This window comes from Ranitomeya imitator, chromosome 2 (assembly GCF_032444005.1).
Source record: "Ranitomeya imitator isolate aRanImi1 chromosome 2, aRanImi1.pri, whole genome shotgun sequence".
Lineage (NCBI taxonomy): Eukaryota > Metazoa > Chordata > Amphibia > Anura > Dendrobatidae > Ranitomeya > Ranitomeya imitator.
Window position 1 is genome coordinate 370,935,984 of NC_091283.1, and position 27,127 is coordinate 370,963,110.

The window sequence follows — 27,127 nt, forward strand, 5'->3', positions numbered from 1 at the left end:
AAGTAATTTTCATTTTCAGAATGTGGGGAAAATTTTCTTACATGTTTATTTTTTACTCAGGAAAATCACACGGGTAGGTAGACACTTTCTTTTAAATAATTTACTTTGCAAATTGTATGAGTGACAGTCAATGCAAATTTACATGTCATACAAGAGAAATGGAAAACAATTTGAAGCACTAAATGATGACTAATATATGTGAACAATTACCAATAAACATCTGTTATCAAAAAGAAAACAATGGAAATAAAGCATCTATAAACTGATTGGTGCACCTTATTAGAGCCACCCATCTATTAGTACATTGGAAATCCTCTGGCCTTTAGTGCAGCAATTTCTTGTTACAAAAATTTTAAATGTAGGAATGTTGGCCCATGCATATTGGATGTCTTCTTGCAAGTGTGGCAAAAAATTGAATCTCTGTTTACTTGTTCCATTTCTAATTCACACATCAGTGATTTTGTTGTTTGCAAAAAAAAATGTGTCACTTGTGGGGGGTTTCCACTCTTTAGGTACATCAGGGACTCCAAAAACCAGACATAGTGTCCACTAATGATTCCAGCAAATTTTGAATTCAAAATGTCAAATGGCTCTTCTTCCCTTCTGAGTCCTGCCGTGCGCTCAAACAGTAGTTTTCCTCCACATATTGGGTTTCTGCGTACTCAGGACAAATTGCACAACAAATTGTATGGTACATTTCTCCTCATACCCTTGTGAAAATAAAAAAAATTGGGACTAAAAGAACATTTGTGTGGGAAAAAATAGATTTTATCAACATAATAGACATCTTTGAAGCCCTAGGGGGGTTCAAGGTGCTCACCACACATCTAAATAAGTTCCCTAAGTGGTATAGTTTCCAAAATGAGGTCACTTGTCTGGGGTTTCCATTATTAGACAAATCAGAGGCTCTACAAATGCGACATGGCAACCGCTAATGATTCCAGCAAATTTTGCATTTGCGCACCTTCATTTTTAAGCCCTGCCATGCACCGAAACAATAGTTTTACCCCACATATGGGGATTAGAGTACTCAGGAGAAATTGCACAAAAATTGTATGGTGCAGTTTCTCCTGTTACCCTTGTGAAAATGCAAAAGTTGGGGCTAAAATACACTTTTGTGTGAAAAATTTGATTTTTTTAATTCTATTTTTACAGCTTAACGTTATAAACTTCTGTGAAGCACCTGTGGGTTCATGGTGCTTATCACACATATAGATAAGTTCCCTGAGTGGTCTAGTTTCCATCTGGGGTCACCTTTGAGTGGTTTCCACTGTTTAGGCACATCATGGACTCGCCAAAGTGACATGGTGTCCGCTAATTATTCCACCAAATTTTTCATTTTAAAAACTCAAATGGCGCTCCTTTTCTTTCGAGCTCTGCAGTCTGCCAAAACTCAAGAGAAATTACACAACAAATGTTGGTGTCCATTTTTTCCTGTTACTCTTGCAAAAATAAAAAAAATTGGGTTTAAAATATAATTTTTGTGAAAAACGTTAAATGTTCATTTTTTTAGAGCTGATGTCTCCCAAGGGAGACTCTAAAGGGATTAAGGAACGGAGTGCTACGCTGCACCTACCAAATATAAAGATCCCTGGTACTCTGAAAAGGCACCGCTGGGAGATCCAGTCTTATGGATGAGTATAAACCTTCATATATTTTGATATAAATCCATTTGATACACCAACTGAACATATACCTATCAATGTAACCCTGTGTGAGGGGGGTATATATGTATTCTGGGAGTATCTATGGTTTAAAGCATAAGAGAGGTTCTTCTATCCCTCTGTTAAATTGTGGAGCTTGCGTTTTATGTGTAAACACCATATGCAGAAATAAGTGACAGTAAGGGGATCCGCTGTTTTTTCTTGGCATATGCCAACATGTGTATTCTTCTGTTGGTCTAAATCAGACGGACTTCAGTCACATTAAGTGGACTGTGGGGTGAAATTTATAGCATTCTTTCCGTGTTCAGGGAAGGTGCTGGAAAAACGCCCCACAGAGACGATAAGCAGTAATAAAGGGGATTGATGTGGAATCTCCACTAGCTGCTATACCCAGTAAAGGGTTAAAATTTGACTGTCCCCGAGAGGAGGCATATGCGTGGTTTGCCAATATCGTCCTTTGGTTTTATTTTGCACTATGTTGTGAGCACCGGCACTTTGTATTTATGTGGTAATATAGTGGTTTTAGCGTATAGTAATAAAAGCTATGTTTTAAATAGTACTTTCTAACCAGCTGTAAATATCTGTAGAGCATACGGGTTATACTAGAATATTGTCCTTGCTGATAAAAAGCCTACAGCCTGCATTGACCATTCTGCCGCCCCACCACCACCCGAGCTGCCACCTCACGACCACCTGAGCTGCCTCCTCACCACCACCAGAGCCGCAGCCTCACCACCAGAGCCGCAGCCTCACCACCAGAGCTGCCGCCTCACCACCAGAGCTGCCGCCTCACCTCCACCAGAGCTGCTGCACCCCCGACCTTCTGTCTCTTCCCCATTATCCCGTAGAATGTAAGTCGGCAAAGAAAGGGTCCTCTCCCCTCTGTATCAGTCTGTCATTGTAAATTTATTTACTGTAAATGATATCTATAACTCTGTATGTAACCCCTTTCTCATGTACAGCACCATGGAATGGTGCTGTATAAATAATAATAAGGAATTGTCATGATCCAGACCGGTTTTGAGTCCTGTCTTCACCTTTTTCCGGTCTGGTCATGCCAGGGGTTAACTTTTCAACCTCAGTCTAGTCTCAGGTTTGCTATTTATCCCCGCTGTGTCCTGCAGACCATGTCAGTTATAGCTTCTGCCTATGGCATGAGTAGCTTACCCCGTTTGCCTTGATTTGTCCTGCTGCTTGCTTACTGAACCCATGTCTGTTTAATCCCTTTCCGACTGTGTTCCTTTTTTGTGTATTAACTCTGTTTTTTTGACTCTTGAACCCTGACCTGTTGCTTTGTCTCTTGTCTTTGACTGGTTTGCTTATTCCCTTTGTACTGCACCATAGTCTAATATTTGACCCGGCTTGTCTTGAATATTCTGCTGCCACCTGGTAGCGGCCGCGCTGCTGCATTGCAGGTCTGATCCTGCTGTGTGCAGTCCTCCCTCCACTCTATTGCCACCCAGTGGAGCTTGCAATTACCTGTATTGCAGCGGCGTGACATTATAACTGACCAAACAGCCAGTTTTTTTTTCTCCGCTTCCCTTTCTATGAATACGCTCCGTGCCTTGGCAGATCAGATGTCGAGTTTGACACAGATGATGCAGGATTTGTCTGTGGAACATAGGGCTCTGGCCACGTCTCATAACCAACTGCAGAGGGAGCTTTCTGAGACGGTTAAATATCTTCAGGGATCTATTCCCCAATCTGTGTGTAAGCACTGTGACACTGTTGATGTTTCGCTGCACTCTCCTGAACCTATGGTCAGGCTCCAAGATACCTTCTCTGGAGAATAGGAGAAGTTACATACCTTCAGGGAGAATTGTAAGTTGTTGTTTTCTCTTAGACCCCGATCCTCTGGTAATAAGAGTCAGCGGGTGGTGATAATTACCGTATATACTCGAGTATAAGCCGAGATTTTCAGCCCAAATTTTGGGGCTGAAAGTGCCCCTCTCGGCTTATACTCGAGTCAAGGTGGGCGGCAGGGTCGGCGGGTGAGGGGGAGAGAGGGCTGAGGCATACTTACCTAGTACAAGCGATCCTGGCGCTGTCCCTGCCGTCCCACGGTCATCGGTGCTGCAGCTTCTTCCCCTCTTCAGCGGTCACGTGGGACCGCTCATTAGAGAAATGAATAGGCGGCTCCACCTCCCATAGGGATGGAGCCGCCTATTCATTTCTCTAATCAGCGGTAACGGTGACCGCTGATTAGAGAAAGAAGCTGCGGCACCGAAGACCAGCTGTGACAGGCAGAGGGAGCCGGACCAGGTAAGTATGTAATATTCACCTGTCCGTGTTCCAGCCGCCGGGCGCCGCTCCATCTTCCCGGCGCCGCTCCATCTTCCCGGCGTCTGCGCTCTGACTGTTCAGGTCAGAGGGCGCGATGACACATATAGTGTGCGCGGCGCCCTCTGCCTGATCAGTCAGTGCAGAGACGCCGGGACGAGACGCCGGGACCGGACGCCGGGAGCTGCAAGCAAGAGAGGGGAGTATGTTTTTTTACTGCAGCAGCAGCGGCAATGGCAGAGCTTTCTATGGGGAACTATGAACGGTGCAGAGCACTATATGAGTCACAGCTATAGGGAAATAATGAACGGTGCAGAGCACTGTATGGGGCACAGCTATAGGGAAATAATGAACGGTGCAGAGCACTATATGGGGCACAGCTATAGGGAAATAATAGCACTATATGGGGCACAGCTATAGGGAAATAATGAACGGTGCAGAGCACTATATGGGGCAGAGCTATAGGGCAATAATGAACGGTGCAGAGCACTATATGGGACACAGCTATAGGGAAATAATGAACGGTGCAGAGCACTATATGGGGCAGAGCTATAGGGAAATAATGAACGGTGCAGAGCACTGGATGGGGCACAGCTATAGGGAAATAATGAACGGTGCAGAGCACTGTATGGGGCACAGCTATAGGGAAATAATGAATGGTGCAGAGCACTATATGGGGCACAGCTATAGGGAAATAATGAATGGTGCAGAGCACTGTATGGGGCACAGCTATGGGACAATCATGAACAGTGCAGAACACTATATGGGGCACAGCTATAGGGAACTATGAATGGTGCAGAGCGCTATATGGCACAGCTATGGGGAAATAATGATCTATTTTTATTTTTGAAATTCACCGGTAAATGCTGCATTTCCACCCTAGGCTTATACTCGAGTCAATAAGTTTTCCCAGTTTTTGTGGCAAAATTAGGGGGGTTGGCTTATACTCGGGTCGGCTTATACTCGAGTATATACGGTATTTCCTTACATCGGGAGAGACCTCGATCGTGGTCTTTCTCTTTATCCCAAGCCTACGGACCCTCCTGAAGTAGAGATATGACTATCCCCACCCTCTCATCACCTGAAGACCGAGAACGGAGGGAAAACAATAATTTACAACCTTCCCTAAATACCAGAAATTTTCCTTTTTCCCCAGAAAGGGTGTCCAGGAGTTTGACAGAGGGTTCCTAGGAGGGTAAAGAAACATCAGATACACTAGCATTTTTACTGTCAATCGACCGAGACACAGTCCTTATAGATTTAACTGTTTCAGCCAAATCTCTTTGGACCTGCTGGTGAGATGCTGCCAAGGTCCTCTGATCCACAGAGAAATTTTGCATCATCTGAGTCAGGTTGGCCACTTGAAAAGACAGGGCACGAAGCGATTCCATACTGCAACCGTGGGCAAATTCCCCAGAGCTAATTATGGGTAGGTTTAATGTCACGTCGCTCAGGACGCGACTCCACAGATCAACACCTGGTTGTCTAATGGTTAGACGGAGACCTGGAGAGGGTACAAACCACAGTGTCTTGTACCCACTGTGATATTTGGTGGAGGATCGGTGATGATCTGGGGATGCTTCATCAAGCCTGGAATTGGGCAGGTTGTTCTTTGCAAAGGATGTATGAATCAAGCCGCATACTAGGTTATCCTGGAAAAACAGTTGATTCCTTCTGCTCAGGCAATGTTCCCCAACTTTGAGAACTGTTTTTTCCAGCAGGACAATGCACCATGCCACACAGCTAGGTCAATCAAGATGTGGTTGAAGGATCACCACATCAAATCCCTGTCATGGCCAGCCCAATTTCCAGACCTGAACCCCATTGAAAACCTCTGGAATGTAATCAAGAGGAAGATGGATAGTCACAAGCCATCAAACAAAGAACTGCTTACATTTTTGTATCAGGAGTGGCATAAGGTCACCAAAAACAGTGTGAAAGATTGGTGGAAAGCATTAGTGATGAGCGAGTGTACTCATTGCTCGGGTTTTCCCGAGCACACTCGGGTGACTTCTGAATATTTATGACTGCTCGGAGATTTAATTTTCATCATGGCAGCTGAATGATTTACAGTAGGGTTCAGCTAAATGGATCGGACAAATTCAAAAATCGCCGACTTTTGGCAAAGTCGGGTTTCATGAAACCCGACCCGATCCTAGTGTGGGATCGGCCATGAGGTCGGCGATCTGCGCGCCAAAGTTGCGTTTCGTATGATGCTTTCAGCGCCATTTTTCCGCACATGAAGGAGGACGCAGAGTGTGGGCAGCTTGATGACATAAGTCTCGGTCCCCACCATCTTAGAGAAGGGCATGACAGTGATAGGCTTGCTTTCTGCAGCGTCACAGGGGCTATAAAGGGGCGTGCATGCCAACCACCATCATACTTCTGCCGATCTTAGCATAGGGAGAGGTTGCTGCAGCTTCATCAGAAGAAGGGATATAGTTAGGGAGGGAAGATTAACCCCCAAACTGCTTGTGCTGTAGCGATTTCCACTGTCCAACACCACCTTTTTTTTGCAGGGACAGTGGAGGCTATATTTTTGTGCATCAGCTCTGTAGCTTATTAGGCTGCCTTATAAGGCTCCCTGATAGCTGCATTGCTGTTTGCACGCTGCTGTGCAAACCAACTGCTTTTTTGAAAGCAAAAATCCTGTTGCTCCTTTCTGCACAATTATCTTGTTTATTTGTCCACACTTTTGTGTGCAGCAGTCCTTTTTATTGCTGCCATACTTGTCCTGAGATCATTGTAGGAAGATTGAAATTGTACTACAGTACTTGTATTTTTTCATATATCTTCCAGCCACTTTCTTCCACTTACATTGTGTTGTTTTATGCACAGGGCCTGAGTTTTGGTTCAGTCTCCCAAAAAAAAGGGAGATTCAAATTCTCACAAAGTGGATATACTTCAGTCCTGTTAGTTTGTCGTATATCAGCCAGCCACTTTCTGCCACTTACATTGTGTTGTTTTATGCACAGGGCCTGAGTTTTGGTTCAATCTCCCCCCCAAAAAAGGGAGATTTAAATTATCAACAAGTTTATATACACCTTCTACCTAGTTTTACAGTACCATATAACGGTTGTTATTTTGGTTAGATTTTCCAAAAAATGAGGAAGTCTGGTGAAAGAGCCCGTGGGCGGTGGTTGCCAGCTGGTACTGATGGTGGTGGTGGTGCATCTGGTGGTAGTGGCAAAAGCACAATAGCACCTAAGGCTGGAGGTGTTGAGCCAGCATCATTGTCTGGCTACACAAGGCCTCGAAGGCTCCCTTATCTGGGAGTAGGAAAACAGCTTTTAAAGCCGGAGCAGCAGTAAAAAGTTTTGGCTTTCCTTGCTGACTCAGCCTCTAGCTCTTTCGCCTCCTCTTCAGAAAGTTCCAAATATAAAGGCAGCGAGTCGTCAGTGGATGCTCCCAGTCAGGAACAAGATGTTTCCTTGTGTCCTTCACACAAATCAAAAGTGAAGGATGCGTCAGGCGACACTACAGGTTACTCCATGGAGCTCTTTACACATACCGTGCCTGGGTTAGAAAGGGAAATTGTTAACTGCCCATTACAAGATGAATCGGACATGGAGTGCACTGATGCACAGCCACAGCTAAATTATTATGCTGTTCCATTGACTCAGATCACTACATTGCCTTCGCAGTGTACTGAGCCAGAATCTGACCCTGATGAGACTATGGTGCCCTGTCCTGAACGCTATAGCACCTTACACGGTGACACAGAGGAAGATGCACATGACATTGAAGAGGAGGTGATAGATGACCCAGTTGTTGACCCAGATTGTCAGCCATTGGGGGAAGAGGGTGCAGCTGCCAGTAGCTCAGAAGCGGAGGAGGATGATCCGCAGCAGCCATCTACATTGCAACAGTATCAGGCCAAAAACGTTTGTCAAAAACAAAAACAGTTTTAGGACAGTGTGGCCATCCGGTGAAAGTAGCACAGTGTGCAATGCTTGAAAAGGTATTCCATAGTAGGAAGAGTGCAGTGTGGCAATTTTTTAACCAAGATCTGAATGATCAGTCAAAAGTTATCTGTAAGAAATGCTCAAAGACCTTTAGCAGAGGGAAGAATCTTCAAAATGTAAATACAACGTGCATGCTTAGACATTTAACCAGCATGCACCTGCAAGCCTGGACTAAATACCAAACGTCCTGTACCGTTGGTGCACCTGCTCAGAATGAAGTAGTCAGCAACGCTACATTGCTTCCCTCACTGTAAGCCCACCGGTTAGGACACCACCAGCAGCAAATGTGGAGGTATCGTCGCAAGGCCAAAGCAGTCAGGGAATCACAAGGTTATTGGTAGGAAACACTGTATGTAGGCCAACATCAAGAATACCATCACCAACCCTCTCTCAATCCAGCATGTCCACCACCACCCCAGCTAGTTCCACCATATGCAGCTCTCCAGTCCAGCTCACCCTACAAGAGACTCTTGTTAGGAAAAGAAAGTACTCATCCTCTCATCCACGTACACAGGGTTTGAACGCCCACATTGCTAGACTAATCTCGTTAGAGATGATGCCCTACCGGTTGGTTGAAAGTGAAGCTTTCAAAGACCTGATGGCCTACGCAGTACCACGCTATGACCTACCCAGTCGGCACTTCTTTGCGATAAAAGCCATCCAAGCTCTCCACCAGCATGTCAAAGACCACATTGTCCATGCACTGAAGCAATCAGTCAATGGAAAGGTGCACCTCACAACAGATGCATGGACCAGTAGGCATGGCCAGGGACGTTATGTGTCCATCACAGCGCACTGGGTTAATGTGGTGGATGCAGGGTCCACAGGGGACAGCCATAGTGGGACAGTTCTGACTAGCCCACGGTCAAGGAAACAGTTAGCTGTAGGCGTTCGCCACCCCTCCTCCTCCAGAAGTGAAAGCTCGTCAACTGAGCGCAGTCGCATTACCACTCCGTCTGCAGCTGCCAGTGTTGCACACGAGGTGTCCCATTATCGAACAGCTAGTGGTAAGCATCAGCAGGCTGTGTTACAAATGAAGTGTTTGGGCGACAACCGACACACCGCTGAAGTACTGGCCGAGTACTTGCAGCAACAAACTCAGTCATGGCTGGGCAGTGTACATCTTGAGGCAGGAAAGGTAGTCAGTGATAATGAAAGGAATTTTATGGCTGCCATAGCCCTTTCAGAACTTAAACACATACCTTGCCTGGCTCACACCTTGAACCTGGTGGTGCAGTGCTTCCTCAAAAATTATCCGGAGTTACCAGCCCTGCTCCTGAAGGTGCGAAGACTTTGCTCGCACATCCGCCGGTCGCCCGTACACTCCAGCCGTATGCAGAACCATCAGCGATCTTTGAATCTTCCCCAGCATCGCCTAATCATCGACATTGCAACAAGGTGGAACTCCACACTGCACATGCTTCAGAGGCTGTGCGAACAGAGGCGTGCTGTAATTAATTTGTGGAAGATTACACATACATGGGCAGGCACTTGGATGGCAGACATGGAGTTGTCTGGTATGCAGTGGTCGAAGCTACAAGACCTCTGTCAAGTCCTTCAGTGTTTTGAAGAATGCACACGGCTGGTAAGTGCAGACAACGCCATCATAAGCATGAGCATCCCACTAATGCGTCTGCTGATGCAAAGTTTGACGCACATTAAGGAGCAGGCGTCTGCAGCCGAGGAGGAGGGAAGCCTTGATGACAGTCAGCCATTGTCTGCTCAGGAAACTCTCCTGGACGAGGTGGCAGGTGAAGAGTAGGAGGAGGAGGATGATGGGGATGAATATTTATGGGAGGAGGATGCTTCTCAGGGGGCAATAGAAACTGGTGGCATAGCAAGGTCAGGTACAGGGTTTTTGCGGGACACAAGTGATGTTGATTTGCAAGAAAGTGCTCCTCAACCCAGCACAAGCAGTGAATTGACACCTGGAACATTGGCCCACATGGCTGAGTATGCCTTGCATATCCTAAAAAGAGACCCCCGCATTATCAAAATGATGACCGATGATGATTACTGGTTGGCCTGCCTCCTGGATCCACGATATAAAGGAAAATTACAAAATATCATGCCACCTTGAGCAAATATTGGCTACCAAACAAGCAACTCTTGTAGACCGTTTGGTTCAGGCATTCCCAGCACACAGCGGCGGTGATGGTTCTCACACGAGCCGTAGGGGGCAACATGGTAGAGGTGTTAGAGGTGCACAAATCCGAAGTGGTGTTGGACAGAGGGGTTTTATGAAAAGGTTGTGGAGTGATTTCGCAATGACCGCTGACACTACAGTGACAGGAGACAGCATTTGTCCAGTATGGTTACGAACTACTTTTCCTCCCTTATCGATGTTCTCCCTCACAGGTCATTCCCCTTTGATTACTGGGCATCTAAAATAGACACCTGGCCGGAATTGGCAGAATATGCATTACAGGAGCTCGCTTGCCCTGCTGCTAGTGTGCTATCAGAAAGAGTCTTCAGTGCTGCTGGTTCAAAATTGACCGAAAAAAGGACACATCTGGCTACCCAGAATGTTGATGATCTAACCTTCATTAAAATGAACCAATCATGGATTTCAAATTATTTTGCCCCACCTTCCCTTGCTGACACGTAACTTGCCTGAAAAATGTCTTGCTTTTGGCCTCCTCTTACTGACTTCTCCAATTCCTCCATTTGCAGCTGCTGAATGTCCACCATAGGCGATTTTTATACCTCCCTAAATAGGCCGACTCCCCCCACAGGGCCGTGGTCACCACCTGGCGCAAGCACCCGTGCGAGTGCCGTTTGCCTGGACAGGTGGGTGTGCCCACTCTTGGGCGATGGCACTGGCACAGGGTCCCTCATAGTACAATGAAGTGTCTCTGACGGTGGTGGTGCACAACCAACATCAGACACACCATCGTAATATGAGGGACACTGTGCCAATACCGCCGCCCACGAGAGTGTTCCCCCCCAGCTCGAACAGTGCTCTACCACTTGCAATACTTACCTCTCCCTGCTCCACCACTGTGTAGTCTGTGCTGTTTAATCCTTCAATGGCACTGCCAATACAAATTTGTTGAAATGATAGATGATAGTTAAAATATACACCATTCTTGAACTTCATTTAGCCACCTTTAGTATTTGGGCCTACTAACTGTGTCGGCCACTCATTACAGTTTTCCTTGACTGAACAAAGCAATGCCGCCTGTTTAGTCCCTTTACCAATTTTGGACTGCATTTAGCCTACTTTAGTATTTGGGCCTACTAACTGTGTCTGCCACTCATTACAGTTTTCCTCCACTGAACAAAGCAATGTCGCCTGTTTAGTCCTGTTACCAATTTTGAACTGCATTTAGCCTACTTTAGTATTTGGGCCTACTAACTGTGTCGGCCACTCATTACAGTTTTCCTCCACTGAACAAAGCAATGCCGCCTGTTTAGTCCTGTTACCAATTTTAAACTACATTTAGCCTACTTTAGTATTTGGGCCTACTAACTGTGTCAGCCACTCATTACAGTTTTCCTCCACTGAACAAAGCAATGTCGCCTGTTTAGTCCTGTTACCAATTTTGAACTGCATTTAGCCTACTTTAGTATTTAGGCCTACTAACTGTGTCGGCCACTCATTACAGTTTTCCTCCACTGAACAAAGCAATGCCGCCTGTTTAGTCCTGTTACCAATTTTGAACTGCATTTAGCCTACTTTAGTATTTGGGCCTATATCTGTGTTTCCTCCTCATCCTGCCCATTGCCCAGCCACTGCTAGATGAGTCTGCTGGTACATTGGCCCAGACCACTACATTCCCCTTGCACTCTACACAGCCAGAATCTGTCCCTGCTGAAAGTCAGGTTCCCCTTCCCGCATACTATACCACCTTACACGCGGACAAAGAGGAAGGTGCAGATGAAAGTACAGGTTCCTTCATCAGGTGGGGGGGCATACTCGTTGGCGACGTCACAGGCACAGGGCTCCTCATAGTACGCAAAAGTGTCTCTGCCAGTGGGAGGCGCCACCCGCCGTCAAACACACCGCCGTACTATGAGGGGCCCTGTGCCAGTGCCACTGCCAACGAGTGGGCCCCCCCTGCTTGCTCAGGATCACAGCACTTGCAAAGTTGAAATACTTACCTCTCCCTGCTCCACCGCCATGACGTATTCCGCGTTTCCTGGGCCCACAAAAATCTTGAGCCAGCCCTACCCCCCACCCCCGACAACTTTAGCCAAATGACCCCCAGTTTTCAATGCCTTACTATTATTATAAAGTAAATGAAGATTGACAAGCTTAAGTAATAAGAATTGATGTTTTTGGCATTAAAATGGGCACTGTAGGTGTTTTCCTGTCCTCCACTCATTGCCGAATTTGATTCCCCATTGACTTGCATTGGGTTTCGTGTTTCGGTCAGCCCCTGACTTTTCGCAATAATCAGCCGATTTCACCCGACCCGACTTTTGACAAAGTCGGGTTTCGCGAAACCCTACTCAATCCGAAAAAAGTAAAAGTCGCTCAACTCTAATTTACAGCTATTAGCCAGGCTGAGTACATGTGGGGGTTGCCTGGTTGCTAGGGAATCCCCACATGTAATCAAGCAGGCTAGTAGCTGTAAATCATTCAGCTGCCGTGATGAAAATTAAATCTCCGAGCAGTCCTAAATACTCAGAGGTCACCCGAGTGTGCTCGGGAAATCTTGAGTAACGAGTACACTCACTCATCACTAGAAAGCATGCCAAGACACATGAACGCTGTGATTAAAAATCATGGCTATTCCATAAAATATTGATTTTTGAACTCTTCCGGAGTTAAAACATTAGTATTGTTGTTTCTAAATGATTATGAACTTGATTTTTTTTTTTGCATTATTTGAGGTCTGCAAGCAATGCATTTTTTTTTGTTATTTTGACCATTTATCATTTTCAGAAAATAAATGCAAAATGCATTGCTTGGAATTTCGGAGACATGTTGTCAGTAGTTTATAGAATAAAAGAACAATTTACATTTTACTCAAAAATATACCTATAAAGAGAAAAATCAGACAAGATGAACATTTTACAGTGGTCTCTTAATTTTTGCCAGAGTTGTAGTTTGGTCTTTTCTATGGTAACATACGAATGGAAAATCTGGAAGATAAAGAAACAAGATAGGAGAAGAATCAATGCCTTAGAAATATGGTGCTAGAGAAGAATGTTATCAGCATTATAGATGGCAAGAAGAACAAAGAAATACATCTTGAAACACATCAAACCAGACATGTCAACGAGTCAAGCATCACCAAGCTACGACCTACCAACTTTTGACACATCATACGAAGAAAGCAATCACTGGAGAAGGACATTATGGTGAGAAGATTTGAAAGAATAAGAAAAAGAGAAAGATCAGCAATCCGATGGTTTGATACACATAAAATAACGGCGGAGAAGACCCTGGTGGATCTATCTAGATTTGCATAAGATCCATTTTCCTACACATCGTTCATCCATGATAATAATAATCTTTTATCTTTATATAGCGCTAACATATTCCACAGCACTTTACAGTTTGCACACATTATCTGTCGCCATGGCCCAAGATTGAGCCAAAGGCTGATAATAATAATAATATCAAGATGTATTTACATGCTGGGTGTTCCTTGGCTACTTTCTTATATAACCCACAGCTGCTTTTACTGTAGATTCTGGCTCCCCCTCACCTCACGCTATAAATATTCTCTGTAATACAGGTTTCTGATTGCTGAGCCCCTTGTTATACTTTCTCATATTATACATACTGGTTTTCTGTCTATATTAAGCCTGAGGAAGGGTCTGGGAGCTGAAAAATTGCGACCACAAGAAGAATATTCATGAATGTGGGTCTGAAAAAAAACCTCACAATAAAAAAGTTTTGAGGCAAATCCTGGTGATTATGGAGCGCTGGTTCATCTCTCTGTAAATGCTCTGAAGTCTCCTGAGCAAGTGGTCGGCTGTACGGGAACGTGCCCCCTGGAGCTCCCTATGTGCGCTGCCTGGACTCCGCTCCTCCAGCATCAGGACAACCAGCACAGTCCTATATATACTGAGGCCCCTGATCATGTGACCCCTGACTCCTCCTCTCCTGTGACCTCATCACAGGTCCTGTGCGCTCAGAACGGCCATATATGTGGTGTGCGGCTCTGCAGGTGGAGGTAGGTGCTGGAGATTCCCCATTACTTGCCACAGGCGCTAGAACATTTGTATTTGTCATTCTGGGCTTCATATAAGGGAACCTGTCACGTTGAGGGTAGAAAACGTCAGCGATTCTCTCATCGTCTTCCTGCATTGTCGCCAGTTAGAGCCGCGCTCGTTTCTCCTCCGTCCCATAGACGATGAATAGAGAGAAGCGCACACGTCCCCTGTAGAAGCCTCTCTGCGGTTCTTTATACCGGACTTGTTTCTATCGCGGTTTCTTCAGGTGACATTTATAATTGCGGCAGTTATAATGAATGACTCCTGTAAATCCCCCTCATGGCCGCTCCCCGGGACCCTCCCAGTGTTATTGCACTTTGTATTTCCAGAGTCCCTGTGACCAGAACGTCTCCTGTATTAGTAATCTGCACCATTATCCGTGTAGATGGCAGATTCTGGGGAAAGGACACAAAACACATCGAGTTCAGGCCGCGCTCCATCTTTATGACATACTAGATGAAGAACCCAGTATTGCCTGGGCATATATATAATATGTGGTTAGTTATAGCACCTCACTTCTCTTATTTTCCCATCACGCCTCTCATTTTCCACCTCTCATCTTTCATTTTCTCCCTCACATCTCTCATTTTCCCCATCACTCCTCTTATTTTCCCCCTCCTCTCATTCCCCCCTCACTCCTCTCATTCCCCCCTAACACTTGTCATTTCGACCTCACATTGTCATTTTCCGATCACTCCACTATTTTCCCTCATTCCTCTCATTTTGCACTCACACATTTTCATTTTCACCTCACACCTCTCATTTTCACCTCACACCTCTCATTTTCTCCTCGGTATATACATGTTTGTCATCTACCTAATATATAGTGTGCACCTGTATGTCATCTCCTGTATATAGTATATACCTGTATGTCATCTCCCCTGTATATAGTATATACCTGTATGTCATCTCCCCTGTAAATAGTATATACCTGCTGTATGTCATCTCCTCCTGTATATTGTATATACCTGTATGTCATCTCCTTCTGTATATAGTATATACCTGTGTGTCATCTCCTCTTATATATAGTATATACTTGTATGTCATCTCCTCCTGTATATAGTATATACCTGTAAGTCATCTCCTGTATATAGTATATACCTGTGTCATCTCCTGTATATAGTATATACCTGTATGTCATCTCCTCTTATATATAGTATATACCTGTGTGTCATATGCTCCTGTATATAGTATATACCTGTGTCATCTCCTCCTGTATATAGTATATATCTGTGTGTCATCTCCTCCTGTATATAGTATATATCTGTGTGTCATAACCTCCTGTATCATTCACATGTTATTTGGTCAGTATTTTTACCTCAGTATTTGGCTGGCCTCACACTCAGTGTATAAAAATACGGTCCGTAATTTACGGCCGTGATACGCAGAAAAGTCCCCAAAATAGTGGTCCGTATGTCATCTGTAGGCAAGGTGTGTCAGCGTATTTTGCGCATGGCATCCTCCGTATGTAATCCGTATGGCATCCGTACTGCGCGATTTTCTCGCAGGCTTGCAAAACCGGCATACGGACATACAATGGATCCATGTTCTCAAAAAATCGTAAAAACGTATATACTGTCTATATATATATATATATATATATATATATATATATATATATATATATATATATGTCAGTGAGACACACACACACATATATATATATGCCGGCTTTTGCTATCTCCTTCACAAACCCGACATGATATGATACTTGGTTTACATACAGTAAACCATCTCATATCCCTTTTTTTTTGCATATTCCACACTACTAATGTTAGTAGTGTGTATGTGCAATATTTGGCTGCTCTAGCTATTAATTTAAAGGGTTAAATCGCAGAAAAAATTGGCGTGGGCTCCCGTGCAATTTTCTCCGCCAGAATGGTAAAGCCAGTGAATGAGGGCAGATATTAATAGCCTGGAGAGGGTCCATGGTTATTGCCCCCCTCCTCCCCCCCCCCGGCTAAAAACATCTGCCCCCAGCCACCCCAGAAAAGGCACATCTGGAAGATGCGCCTATTCTGGCACTTGGCCACTCTCTTCCCATTCCCGTGTAGCGGTTGGATATGGGGTAATAAAGGCAGGGCCGTATTTAGAGTTTCTGCTGCCCTAGGCACTTTTAGTGCTGCCTCCCCCTTTGGTGAGTATGACACTATCGGCAGTGACTTTGGCAAAAATCGCTGATGTGAAAGTCGCCTTTTGCAGCAGATCCGACAGTTTTTCCGCATCTGCCGCGTAATGGATCACTTAGGGCAACACTGCGTTCGGCCTCATTCATTCCCTATGGGACTTACAGACATGTGCGGCTCTTGCGGTTTTGCCGCCATCCGGCAAATGCGGTACTTGCAGCAATGAGAAAAAACACTACTAGCAGTGTTTTATGTATCATCGTAAGTGCAAAACCGCAATTGCCGCACATGTTCGCAAGTAGCCATCATTACCTGTCCCTGCACCTTGCTAGCTCATCCCTATCCAACCCTCCCTGACCTAAAACTACACTATAAAGCTTCAGAAAAGCAATTTATTAACTGCCATATTCCTATGATAATGAGGGCTCTAGGCTACGGCGTAGACTGGGACGGGCAGTCTCCGGGTCTCCATCCTCTCTGTGCACACCCTCAGTCCCTGCCTCACTGCCTGTGCACAGACCTCCCTCCACCGCACCCGGTAATCACCGCTCGCAGTAGCATACCAGCAGAGGTGTATCTAGGGTTTCTGGCACCCGGGGAAAGAATTCATTTTGGTGCCCCCCCTCCGCCAAGGACATATGTGATTTGCACACTCAGTCATGTGCCCACGAGCTCCTCTCCCTAATGCTCTCAATGTTCAGTGAAAAACTAAGAGAAGCAGAAGAGAAGCTCGATGTCACAGGACCATAAGAGTATGTGTCCACGTTCAGGATTGCATCAGGATTTGGTCAGGATTTTTCATCAGTATTTGTAGCCAAAACCAGGAGTGGAACAATTAGAGGAAAACTATAATAGAACCATATGCTCCACTTCTGTATTTATCACCCACTCCTGGTTTTGGCTACAAATACTGATGTAAAATACTGACCAAATCCTGATGCAATCCTGAACGTGGACACACACCCTAAGTCTGAAAAATCGCATATGAGTGACGTGTCCATGTGACGACTACTGGAACTTGCAGAGCTGAATCCTGACATCGCAGCTTCTGAATTCTCACAACGCATGCACTGCACTTTTAGGATGCTCCCTTGCCGGTGGACGGTCATGTCAGCACAAGTATGTGATTTGTAGACTTCTGACCACATTCTGACTAGATGTGCCCGGCCTCGCTCAGTTCATTTTCATTGACGGAGGTCACGCATGTCTAGTCAGCACGTGATCGCATTAATGTAAATCCCCAGCATGAGAGAATCCTGACAGCGTGCAGTGTGCACTGTGAGAATTCAGAAGTCTGCAGTCACAAAGAATGACTGCAGACTCATCACAAGCCTGGACATCCCCTTTAAAAGGGACTCTGTCACCTGAATTTGGAGGGAACAATTTTCAGCCATAGGGGCGGGGCTTTCGGGTGTTTGATTCACCCTTTCCTTACCCGCTGGCTGCATGCTGGCTGCAATATTGGATTGAAGCTCATTCTCTGTCCTCCATAGTACACGCCTGCGCAAGGCAAGATTGCAGATTGTGCAGGTACAGTATGTACTACGGAGGACAGAGAATGAGCTTCAATCCAATATTGCAGCCAGCATGCAGCCAGCGGGTATGGAAAGGGTGAATCAAACACCCGAAAACCCCACCCCTATGGCTGAAAATTGTTCCCTCCAAATTCAGGTGACAGTGTCCCTTTAAATCTCCTAACATATATAAAAACATGAGAGTTAGCATCACAAATAACATTTACATCCAGGTACCTGATAGATGACGTCGCCTCTGGAGCCGTTCTCCTTTTCTTCATCTTGTCCAGATCCCATGATGAGTTTTCTCATCCACAGCCGTCTCTGCAGACTTCCATCTTCGCCGCTCTTTTGCAGAAAGTCTCCACATGACGCCCTTAAAGATACAAGTGTCATTATAATGCTCCCAAATAAAAAATTGCCCCTCACTATATTGTCTGCACAAAGTATGACCCCCACACTGTCCCTCTTATGGTACATGCTCTTCACACTGTCCTCTCCTTTCTATACCAGTCCCCTCTTCACACTGTCCTCTCACACTGTGTCCCCCTTATAGGGCCCAGTATTTATACTCCATATTTATACTCCATCCTCCCACACTGCGTTCATGCCTCCCCCATCCTCCCACCCTGCGTTCATGGCTCCCCCATCCTTCTCCCCTGCAAGCATGGCTCCCCCATCCTCCCACTCTGCGTTCATGGCTCCCCATCCTTCTCCCCTGCGTTCATGGCTCCCCCATCCTTCTCCCCTGCGTTCATGGCTCCCCCATCCTCCCACTCTGCGTTCATGGCTCCCCCATCCTCCCACTCTGCGTTCATGGCTCCCCCATCCTCCCACTCTGCGTTCATGGCTCCCCATCCTTCTCCCCTGCGTTCATGGCTCCCCATCCTTCTCCCCTGTATGCACGGCTCCCCATCCTTCTCCCCTGTATGCACGGCTCCCCATCCTTCTCCCCTGTATGCACGGCTCCCCATCCTTCTCCCCTGTGTGCACGGCTCCCCATCCTTCTCCCCTGTGTGCACGGCTCCCCATCCTTCTCCCCTGTGTACATGGCTCCCCATCCTTCTCCCCTGTGTGCACGGCTCCCCATCCTTCTCCCCTGTGTGCACGGCTCCCCAACCTTCTCCCCTGTGTGCACGGCTCCCCATCCTTCTCCCCTGTGTACATGGCTCCCCATCCTTCTCCCCTGTGTGCACGGCTCCCCATCCTTCTCCCCTGTATGCACGACTCCCCATCCTCCCCTGTATGCACGGCTCCCCATCCTTCTCCCCTGTATGCACGGCTCCCCATCCTTCTCCCCTGTGTGCACGGCTCCCCATCATTCTCCCCTGTATGCACGACTCCCCATCCTTCTCCCCTGTATGCACGGCTCCCCATCCTTCTCCCCTGTATGCATGGCTCCCCATCCTCCTCCCCTGTGTGCACGGCACCCCACTTTTTTCCCTGTCATACTTACCTCTCACCGGCGCGCAGCACAGAACTTCCTGGCATCTCAGCGTCTTCCTTCCTGTCTTCAGCGGTCACATGGTAGCGCTAATTAAGGGTGATGAATATGCGCATATTCATCACCCTTAATGATCGGTACCATGTGACCGCTGAAGACAGGACGGCGCTGAGACGCAGTTGCAGCCACCGCTGGAGGAAGGTGAGTATTACGTCTTCAGGGAGGGAGGGAGGGGGGCGGGAAGGAGGGAGGAGGGGGGGGGCGGGAAGGGGGGAGGGAGGAGGGGGGGCGGAAACTTGACCCCGGAGTTTTATAAAATAAAAAAAAAAAAAAAAAGGAAAAAACCTAGCTCAAGGGCGCCCCCCCGCATCCCGCCGCCCTAGGCACGTGCCCTCAAGTGCCTAGTGGCAAATACGGCCCTGAATAAAGGGTTAATGTCACCTTGCTATTGTAAGGTGACATTAAGCCAGATTAATAATGGAGAGGCGTCAATTATGACACCTATCCATTATTAATCCAATAGTATGAAATGGTTAAAAACACACACACACAGTAGTACAAAGTATTTTAATGAAATAAAGACACAGGTTTTTGTAATATTTTATTAGACTGGTAATCCACCTGAAGACCCTCGTTCTGTAAAAAAAGGTAAAATAAAAAAACAACAATATCCCATACCTTCCGTCATTCTGTTACGTCCAATGATGTAAATCCATCTGAAGGGGTTAACTAATTTTACAAGCAGGAGCCTGCTAATGCAGCTGTGCTCCTGCCAGTAAAATCCCAGCGAATGAATGGAATGTAGGTCAATGACCTGTAGTTACCTTCAGTTGCGGTGATGCGCCCTCTGCTGGATGTCCTCATATGAACTCGAGCCTGGGAACTTTTCAGAATATTTTCCCACGCTCGAGTTCATATGATGACATCCAGCAGAGGGTGCATCACCGCAACTGAAGGTAACTACAGGTCATTGACCTACATTCCATTCATTCGCTGGGGTTTTACTGGCAGGAGCACAGCTGCATCAGCAGGCTCCTGCTTGTAAAATTAGTTAACCCCTTCAGATGGATTTACATCGTTGGACGTGACAGAATGACGGAAGGTATGGGATATTGTTGTTTTTTTATTTTACCTTTTTTACAGAACGAGGGTCTTCAGGTGGATTACCAGTCTAATAAAATATTACAAAAACCTGTGTCTTTATTTCATTAAAATACTTTGTAATAATGTGTGTGTGTGTTTTTTAACCATTTCATACTATTGGATTAATAATGGATAGGTGTCATAATTGATGCCTCTCCATTATTAATCTGACATTAACCCTTCATTACCCCATATCCCACCGCTACACGGGAATGGGAAGAGAGTGGCCAAGTGCCAGAATAGGCGCATCTTCCAGATGTGCCTTTTCTGGGGTGGCTGGGGGCAGATGTTTTTAGCCGGGGGGGGGGGGGCAAATAACCATGGACCCTCTCCAGGCTATTAATATCTGCCCTCATTCACTGGCTTTACCATTCTGGCGGAGAAAATTGCACGGGAGCCCACGCCAATTTTTTCTGCGATTTAACCCTTTAAAGTAATAGCTAGAGCGCCCAAATATTGCACATACACACTACTAACATTAGTAGTGTGGAATATGCAAAAAAAAAGGGATATGAGATGGTTTACTGTATGTAAACCAAGTATCATATCATGTCGGGTTTGTGAAGGAGATAGCAAAAGCCGGCATTTGAATTACCGGCTTTTAAGCTATCTAGCGCTGTATGAAATATTAATATATATACATACATGTGTCTCACTGACATACATATATATATCCCTATACTATGTGTAGACATTTATTTTAGCTATTCTATTCTAACCTGTCAGTGTGATTTTACTGTACACCGCACTGAATTGCCGTCTTTTCTATAGAACACCGCTGCGTATTTCTCGCAAGTCACACTGCTGGTCCGTGTGTAATCCGTATTTTTCTGGCCCCCATAGACTTTCATTTGCGTATTTTTTTGCGCAATACGGTGACAAACGCATCATGCTGCGAATTTCTACGGCCGTAGAAGACCGTATAATACGGATCAGAAAAATACGGCTGATAGGAGCTGGGGCATAGAGAAGCGTTGTACCATATGCAATCCGTATTTTCAGCACCTCTCTTACGTCCGTAAAACACGCTAGTGTGAGGCCGGCCTTTGTAAGCTAAATAGGCAGCCTGATAAATCCCCAGCCAACAGGAAGCCCTCCCCCTGGCAGTATATATTAGCTCACACATACACATAATCGACAGGTCATGTGACTGACAGCTGCCGTATTTCCTATATGGTACATTTGTTGCTCTTGTAGTTTGTCTGCTTAATAATCAGATTTTTATTTTTGAAGGATAATACCAGACTTGTGTGTGTTTTAGGGCGAGTTTCATGTGTCAAGTTGGGTGTGTTGAGTTGCGTGTGGCGACATGCATGTAGCGACTTTTGTGAGATGAGTTTTGTGTGGCGACATACGTGTAGCAACTTTTTGTGTGTCGAGTTGCATGTAACAGGTTAGTGTAGCAAGTTGTGTGCAGCAAGTTTTGCGCATGGCGAGTTTTATGTGTGGTGCGTTTTGAGTAGGTGCAAGTTTTGTCTGAAGCAATTTTTGCATCTTTTGTGCATGTGGCAATTTTTCCGCGTGTGCAAGTTTTGGGTATGGCGAGTTTTCCATGAGGTGAGTTTTGCACGTGTGGCGAGTTTTGCGTGAGCCTAGTTTTGCATGTGGCGAGTTTTGCATGTGGCGAATTTTGCGTGTGGCGAGTTTTCAGCGGTGACTTTCGTGTTTTGACTTTTATGTGGCGAGGTTGGTGTATGTGTGGTGAAATGTGTGCTGAGGGTGGTATATGTGTTCAAGCATGTGGTAGTGTGTGGCGCATTTTGTGTGTGTTCATATCCACGTGTGTGGTGAGTATCCCATGTCGGGGCCCCACCTTAGCAACTGTGCGGTATATACTCTTTGGCGCCATCGCTCTCACTCTTTAAGTCCCCCTTGTTCACATCTGGCAGCTGTCAATTTGCCTCCAACACTTTTCCTTTCACTTTTTCCCCATTATGTAGATAGGGGCAAAATTGTTTGGTGAATTGGAACGCGCGGGGTTAAAATTTCGCCTCACAACATAGCCTATGACGCTCTTGGGTTCCAGACGTGTGACTGTGCAAAAACACACACACACATTCAGCTTTATATATTAAATTTCAACTCCATCACTGAGGCGTCCATTGTTTCCTTCAGTCTGTTTACATTTCTGCAATGACGATATTGGATGCCGGTATGTCTGAGATGTAATTGTTCTGTTACATGATGGTTTATGGAGATCATGTTCCCGACATGCTGCCATCATTAAGATGTGACGTGTAGAAAATTTCTTCATGACATATGGAATAGATTCTTTATGATGTTACATCAGCTCATCTTCTTCCCATTCAGGTCCCTAAAATATCGAATCCTCTCAGTGAAGTATATCGGATCTTCTATATAAGAAAAATTTCCTGATTTACCCATCAAGAATGGATAGGGACAGGGACAAGATGGTGGAGAGGATATTACACCTTATCGTAGAGATTCTCTACTGGCTTACTGGAGAGGTGAGAGATTCTGATGACGTCACATTACATCATTCTTATCTACAAGAATAACAGATGGACAGAACTGGAGAGGTGAGGACTCTGGAAATGTCTGTAGTGAGATTTATTAATGTGTCTCTCCATAACCAGGATTACACAGTACTGAAGAAGACCTCTAGTGAGCGCTGTCAGGCCCCTATGTCTGAGGGATGGGGAAGAACACTGAGCCCAATAGCGTGGCCTCCACCTCACCCCCTGATAAATCAGAACATCAATGCCCAGAAGATCCTGGAACTCGTCTACAAGATGATTGAGCTGCTGACTGGAGAGGTGACACTGCTGGGAATGCTGGGACATTATACAGTAACGCTATGAAGGGATTGGGGATGACGGTATCATTATATGTGTCAGGTTCCTATAAGGTGTCAGGATGTCGCCGTCTATTTCTCCATGGAGGAGTGGGAGTATTTAGAAGGCCACAAAGATCTGTACAAGAACGTCATGATGGAGGATCCCCAGCCCCTCACATCACCAGGTAATAGACAGGACTAAATACACACAACCTATAATTATGTAAAGAATGGATTCAGTCCCTGAATGTGTTTCCTCCAGTTGTATCCAGTAAGATGACAACACCAGAGAGATGTCCCTGTCCTCTTCTTCCATTGGACTGTAAAAAAGAAGATTCCTATGTTCCTCAGGATTATCGGGTAGATGCTGCCACCATGAAGATGTGATGTGGAGAAGATTTCTTCTTAACATATTGAATAGATTCTTTATGATGTTTGAATTTCTTCTCATTCAGGTCACTACAATATCGGATCCTCTCAGTGGAGATCTTCTATGTAAGAGAATTTTCCTGATTGACCCACCAAGGATGGATAGGAGTAGTGACAAGATGGCAGAGAGGGTATTACAACTCACCCTCGAGACCCTTTTCCGGCTTACTGGAGAGGTGAGAGATTCTGATGATGTCACATTACATCATTCTTATCTATGGGAATAACAGATGGACAGAACTGGAGAGGTGAGGACTTTGGAAATGTCTGTAGTGAGATTTATTAATGTGTGTCTCCATAACCAGGATTACACAGTAATGAAGAAGATCTTTAGTGAGCGCTGTCAGGACCCTGTTTCTGAAGGACGGGGAAGACCCCTGAGCCCAATCACGGGGCCTATACCTCATCCCCTGATACATGTGGGAATCAGTGACCAGAAGATACTCGAACTCACCTACAAGATGATTGAGCTGCTGACTGGAGAGGTGACACTGCTGGGAATGCTGGGATATTATACAGTAATGCTATGAAGGGATCGGGGGGATGACGGTATCATTGTATTTGTCAGGTTCCTATAAGGTGTCAGGATGTCACCGTCTATTTCTCCATGGAGGAGTGGGAGTACTTAGAAGGACACAAAGAACTGTATGAGGACGTCATGATGGAGGTTCCCCAGGCCCTCACATCACCAGGTAATAGGACAAAATACACTCGGCCTATAATTATCTTTATGTAAGAATGGATTCAGTCCCTGTTTGTGTTTCCTCCAGTTGTATCCAGTAAAAGCACAACACCAGAGAGATGTCCGCTTCCTCTTCTTCCACAGGACTGTAAACAAGAAATTCCCAATGTTCCTCAGGATCATCAGGTAGATGGAGAGAAGGTGTCATGATATCTCCCCTATGATGTGTAGACGGCTGTGAAGGTCTTGTTTTCACTCTTGTTTTATCCACCAGTATTATATGTTTTATACTTGTGTAATGAGAACAGAGGAGATGGCAGAATTAGAGCTGATCATAGATGTGACTTCTCCATCTGTCTGTGACTTGTACAATATTTGTTTCAGGGTAAAGATCTGACCCATATTAATACTACAGACACATATGTGAGGAGTGATGAGCGGTGTAATGAAGAGATTCCTATAGATAATTGCAAAGGTGAGTGGTAAGCACTAAATGCAGAGAAATCAGATTCTACTTCCTATAGAATTCTGTTTCTTTTTTTATGGCTTATTCTCTGAATAATTTTTGATGTCCATTTTTACTGAACGAAGGATTTAGTGCTTTTTCTATTAAAGCATTTTAGCTACAACATTTCACAGGCCAAAACTAAAGTAATACAGTTTTCCAACTAAGAAGAATATAGGGCCGATATCTGTACAATCTGTTCTGACCGTTTTGTCATGTGATTGCTCCAGCCTAACTCCATCCACAGCAAGAATAGATAAGTTTCAGCTGCGGATAGTGATTGGCTAAATCGGTCACGAGTTCATCCTAAAGAGGAGGAATGGAGACGGGCAGGACAAGTGGCCATCAGGGAGATTATTAATAATTATTATTTCTCATAAGGTATAATAAACCCTTGAGGGTCATGGACTTGGCATCAATGTGTAGGGCTTGTGTTGTGCATCAGTCCCACCATGGACTTGTTGTGGTGGCTGTACAGAAGAGTTAAGTATGCCCTTATGTGATGGACAACTATGACCTCAAGATAGGGATTCAGAGAATATGAAGAACCAGGACTTGTGCAACGATAATCCAGAACCACATAGAAAGGTTAAAACATCACTTTTATTCCCTGGTTAAAACTATTCTTTCTGTACAGGCATGCGCTAAGAAAAAAAAAACGCATACACTTATGGCCACATCTCCACCGACGCGTTTCATGTTTGTTCACAGCCCTTATTCATAGCTTGGGGAACAATACCTATTATCAGAGTATTAAACATTGGTGATTACATGGTACAGGAATAATCATGTAATCCAAAAGGAGAAAATAGATCTTAAGATAGAATAGAGATATAATAATAATAAAAAGAGGATATATACTGTATATAAGCTGTTGAGAGATTTACATGAGATCTGTCTATTCAAGCCTCAAGATCTAGTACTGATTTTGTCTCCTGCCTTAGAAGGATTCCTTTCCATTCTCCTCCTTCTGAGGGATTGTTAACCCTTTCAATACTATCAAGAGAAAAAAAGCAATACAGAAAAAGGTGCAAACCTAAGAGTACAAAATCAATTATATTTTATTGAGCACCACATAGCTCCAAGATTAAAAACAAGTAAAACCAAAGCCTCCCAATAGATACCTATTGATCAATATGCATTAATATGATTTATTACAATAATGCATATATAGAATAATAAGTACTATTAGATTCCTCAAAATTGAAGAAATACAATCAAATAGATACCAATATTACAGTATAGGCACTAATGGATCCCTAGGTGAAATAAATAAGTGCAGACAGTCATTGCCAAAAGTGTTGGCACCCTTGAAAGTGTTCCAGAAAATGAAGTACTGTATTTCTCCCAGAAAATGATCACACACAATGTTTTGTTATATACATGTTTATTTCCTTTGTGTATATTGGAACAACAGAAAAAAAAGCAGAGAAAAAAAAGGCAACTCGGACATAATTTTCATACAAAACCCCAAAAATGAGCCTGACAGAATTGTTGGAACCTTTCCAAAATTGTGGATAAACAACTTTGTTTCAAGCATGTGATGCTCTATAAACTCACCTGTGGCAATGAACAGTTGGGGGCAATGTGAAAATCATACCTGAAGTCAGATAAAAAGGAGAGAAGTTGCATTTTGTGTCTGGGTGTGCCACACTAAGCATGAAGAACATAAAGAGGAGAATAGACCTCTTTGAGGATTTCGAGAACCAAAATTGTTAAACAATATAAACAACCTCAAGGTTACAAGTCCATCTTCAGAGATCCACGGTGCTCAACATAATCAAGACATTTCCAACCCATGGCACTATAGGAAATCTCCCTGGATGTGGACGGCAATGAAAAATTGATGAAAGGTTGTAACTCAGGATAGTCCGAATAGTGGATAAGCAGCCACAGTCATGATCCAAAGAAATTCAAGCTGTCCTGCAAGCTCAGGGAGCATCAGCATCAGCGAAAACTATTCATAGACATTTCAATGAAATTAAACACAATGGCAGAAGGCCCAGGAGGATCCCACTGCTGACACAGAGGCATAAAAAAGATAGGCTTTAGTTTTCTAAAATGTACGACAGATGAGACCAAGATAGAGCTTTTTGGTATGGAACATCATTTAACTGTCTACCAAAAAAGGAATATGGCCGCAAAGAAAAGCACACAGTACCTACAGTCAAATATGGCGGAGTCTCAAAGATGTTTTGGGGTTGTTTTGCTTTCTCTGGCACTGGGTGCCTTTACTGTGTGCGTGGCATCATGAAATCTGAAGATTGCCAAAGGATTTTGTGCCACAGTGTGGTGCCCAGTGTCAGAAAGCTGGGTTTGCATCCTAGGTCATGGATCTTCCAATAGGACAAACACTTCAAACATACTTCAAGAAGCTCCCAGAAATGGATGGAAACAAAGCACTGGA

At 44.9% G+C, this 27,127-nt stretch overlaps 1 pseudogene; it reads left to right on the forward strand.

Moving 5' to 3' along the window:
• LOC138666601 (zinc finger protein 208-like) overlaps window positions 1-27,127 on the forward strand; it is a 69,193-nt pseudogene that overhangs the window by 16,051 nt on the left and 26,015 nt on the right.